Here is a 3,823-nt window from a genome sequence, read left to right as displayed (position 1 = left end):
TTCTCTCTCTGGCTTGCTCTGGCTTGCTCTGTGTTTCCAATAAATAAAATCTGTTTTTAAAAACCTTATGAGGCCGGCGCCGCGGCTCACTAGGCTAATCCTCTGCCTTGCGGCACCGGCACACCGGGTTCTAGTCCCGGTCGGGGCGCCGGATTCTGTCCCGGTTGCCCCTCTTCCAGGCCAGCTCTCTGCTGTGGCCTGGGAAGGCAGTGGAGAATGGCCCAAGTGCTTGGGCCCTGCACCCCATGGGAGACCAGGAGAAGTACCTGGCTCCTGCCATCCGATCAGCACGGTGCACCAGCTGCAGCGTGCCGGCTGTGGCGGCCATTGGAGGGTGAACCAATGGCAAAAGGAAGACCTTTCTCTCTCTCTCTCTCTCTCTCTCACTGTCCACTCTGCCTGTCAAAAAAAAAAAAAAAAAACCTTATGAAAAACTGCGTTCCCACTGTGAGTCCACTTTCCACTGGCAGCCACGTGGGCCGCTTTCGATGCTGGCTGGCTGGCTGGCTGCCATGAATAGTTGCTCTCATGAACCTGTGTGGGTTTCCGTGCACATGGCATCTCCAGGGTCTGTGTCTGGGAGTAGGGTCCTCGGGCTCCTGACTGCTCCACCTGTGACCCTTCCGGGAGCTCCAACTGCACCTCCCTGCCACTGACATCCGGGGCTCCAGCCTTGCGCGTGCTCACTGGTTCCCACTGTGTGATGGTGTGTGCGGTGTGATGCGGGAGCTCGTGGTTTGGATTCCCCTCCCCTGCCCCCACCCCAGGCTGGATAAAAACACGTGAGCACCTTTCTACGTGGTTGTCGGCTGCTTGTCTGTCTTTCCGGGAGACGTGTCTCTTCAAAGCCTTTGTCCATTTTGTTTTTTAAAAATTTATTTATTTATTTGAAAGTCAGAGTTACAGAGAGCCAGAGAGAGAGAGAGAGAGAGAGAGCGAGAGAGGATGTCTTCCATCCACTGGTTCACTCCCCAAATGGCTGCAAGAGCCAGAGCTGCGCTGATCTGAAACCAGGAGCCAGGAGCTTCTCCCGGGTCTCCCACGTGGGTGCAGGGGCCCAAGGACTTGGGCATCTTCCACTGCTTTCCCAGGCCACAGCAGGGAGCTGGATCAGAAGCGGAGCAGCCGGGACTCGAACCGGTGCCCATATGGGATGCCGGCACTACAGATGGCAGCTTTACCCGCTAAGCCACAGCGCCGGCCCCTCCTTTGTCCATTTTTATTAAACAGGATTATCTGTCTTCGTTGTTATTGTTGATTGTGTCACAGAGGGGAAACTGAGGCTGAGGCGGGGGTGGGGGTATGAGAGGGCAGAGAACAGCGGGCTCCCAAGCAGACTGCGTCTAGAGCCTGGAGTCTACCTCCATCTGACCGGGAAGCTGCCGAGCCACCTCCTCCCCACCCCCTCCAGCTCTGCCCGGACTCCTCCACCCCACCCTGACCCCCAGGCCCCTGCAGGTTCTGTCCTTGCCCCCACCGTGGGAGGGCGGGCCGGAAAAGCGAGCCAACAGTGATTCTGAGGAACCGAGCCGGGCCGCTCTTCCTCTCCGAATCACGCGGACCTGACTGACGTGGCGGGCAGAGGGGACAGCCCGGGGCCTGTGGTCGGGGAGCCTATTTATACTGGCTGCGCTGTGTTGCAAGGTTTTCCTGCTGGCGGCAGGGACGTCACTGGGCGCTGAGCTCACCAGCGCGGCTGACGCACCTTCCCTCACCCGCGCTGGTGCGGCTGCGAGGCCTCTTCCAGGCACCACCTAGCTCCCAGGCTCTGAGCCCCTCTCCCTGCCGCCCCCCAACCACGCCTCCTTTGCAAGCTCTTAGGAGCCCAACCGGGTCCCCTCCAAGCTCCGACGTGGAAGCCCCCACCCTCATTATCTCGGAGAGTGGCCGTATTTGGACGTGGGGCCCTGGAAAGAGATGGTTACGGTAGAAGGAGGTCATTGGGGGAGGCTCCATCCGACCTGGCTGGGGGCCTCAGAAGAGCAGACGAGGACCTGGATGCATAGATCAACCGACAGTCACGTGAGGATGTGGCAAAGAGCCATCTTCAAACCAAAGACCGGGGTCTCTGGCCTGGCGCTGTGGTGTGGCAGGTAAAGCTGCCACCTGCAGTGCCGGCATCCCATATGGGCACCGGTTCCAGTCCCAGCTGCCCCTCTTCCCATCCAGCTCTCTGCTGTGGCCTGGGAAAGCAGTGGAAGATGGCGCAAGTGCTTGGGGCCCTGCATCCATGTGGGAGACCTGGAAGAAGCTCCTGGCTCCCTGCCTTCAGATCGGCGCAGCTCCGGCTGTTGTGGCCATCAGGGGAGTGAACCAGCAGACGGAAGACCTCTCTCTCTCTCTGTAACTCTGCCTTTCAAATAAATAAATCTTAAAATAAATAAATAAATAAAAGGGCAGGGGTGGGGGAGCTCAGCAGTCACCAGCGGCGCTCTGCTCAAATCTGATTCCAAGCCTCCAGGGTGGAAGAAATAGAATCTGAGCTGCTTAAGCTGCACCTGCTACCACTACTGCCCCTCCCCTCCCCCACTCCCCACACCTGAGGGCTCTGCCTTCCCGGATTCACCCGAGAACGAAAAACATTCAGAAATAATCCCCTAAACCAATCAGCGTGACAGCTATTTACACAGCGGTTGCAATGTGTCAGGCATCATGGGTAATCTAGAAGTGATTTAAAGAACAGGGGAGGCGATGTGTAGTTTGATGCAAAGACTGCCTTTTTTTTTTTTTTTAAGATTTTTTGAAAGGCAGAGTTACAGAGAGGCAGAGAGAGAGAGAGAGAGAGAAACAGAGAGAGGTCTTCCATCTGCTGGTTCATCCCCCAACTGGCCACAACGGCCGGAGTTGCGCTGATCCAAAGCCAGGAGCCAGGAGCTTCTTCCAGGTCTCCTACGTGGGTGCAGGGGCCCAAGCACCTGGGCCATCTTCCACTGCTTTCCCAGGCCATAGCAAAGAGCTGGATGGGAAGAGGAGCAGCTGGGACTCGAACCGGCCACTCATATGGGATGCTGACACTGCAGCCGGTGGCTTTACCTGCTATGCCACAGCGCCAGCCCCAAGACCATGCTGTTTTGCAGAAGAGACTTGAGCATCCATGGATTTGGGTATCTGGGGGGGGGGGTCCAGGGAACCGGCTCCTCGTGCAGAGTCCCCTAGCAAAGCCATATACAAGCTCTCCTGGCTTTTGGTGACGTGGGTATTGAGGGCTCTTAGTCCTGGGCTTGAAGCCCTCTCTTACCTGTCCACAAGGTGGCCTCCTGGGACTGCAGGGAGGGCAGAGCACTGGGTTCAAGTGCAGCCAGCCCAGCCACACCCGAGACGGGACAAGGAGCTCCGCAGCCCTGAACTTCTCAGTACTCGGGTTTCCTCTCTTTCTCCCGGGAGCGCTTGCAAGATGAGCTCAGGGATGTGAAATGGAGAAGAATCCCAGCTGGGCACAGGCCCCAGGGAACGGTGGGCAGGAGTAGGCGAAGACACAGGAATTTAGCGGATGAGAGTGGGCGTGGCCACGGTGGGTCCTGGGCCCCAAGCGGGGAGTCCCCCAGCGAGTGGACAGCACCAGGGAGCTGGTGTGGTCACATCCAGCTGTGACTGGATGCACCTGCGAGTGGCTGGCACAGACGGGGGGGCGTGTGTGCGGAGGTGGAGGGCGGTGGGCACAGCCTCTGTCTAGCTAACTGGCCATTCCCAGTTCTGGCTCTGCAGGCCAGAGCAGCCCAGCCACCCCCGCCTCCCCGTGCAGCCCCAGGGACCCCAGCCTGGCTCCAGAGGGGGCGGGCCAGGGACCCCCTTCCGGGCCTGTGCGCGTGCTGAGGCCTCCGGG

This window comes from Oryctolagus cuniculus, chromosome 21 (assembly GCF_964237555.1).
Source record: "Oryctolagus cuniculus chromosome 21, mOryCun1.1, whole genome shotgun sequence".
Classification (NCBI taxonomy): Eukaryota; Metazoa; Chordata; class Mammalia; order Lagomorpha; family Leporidae; genus Oryctolagus; species Oryctolagus cuniculus.
This window is presented reverse-complemented; position numbering follows the sequence as displayed.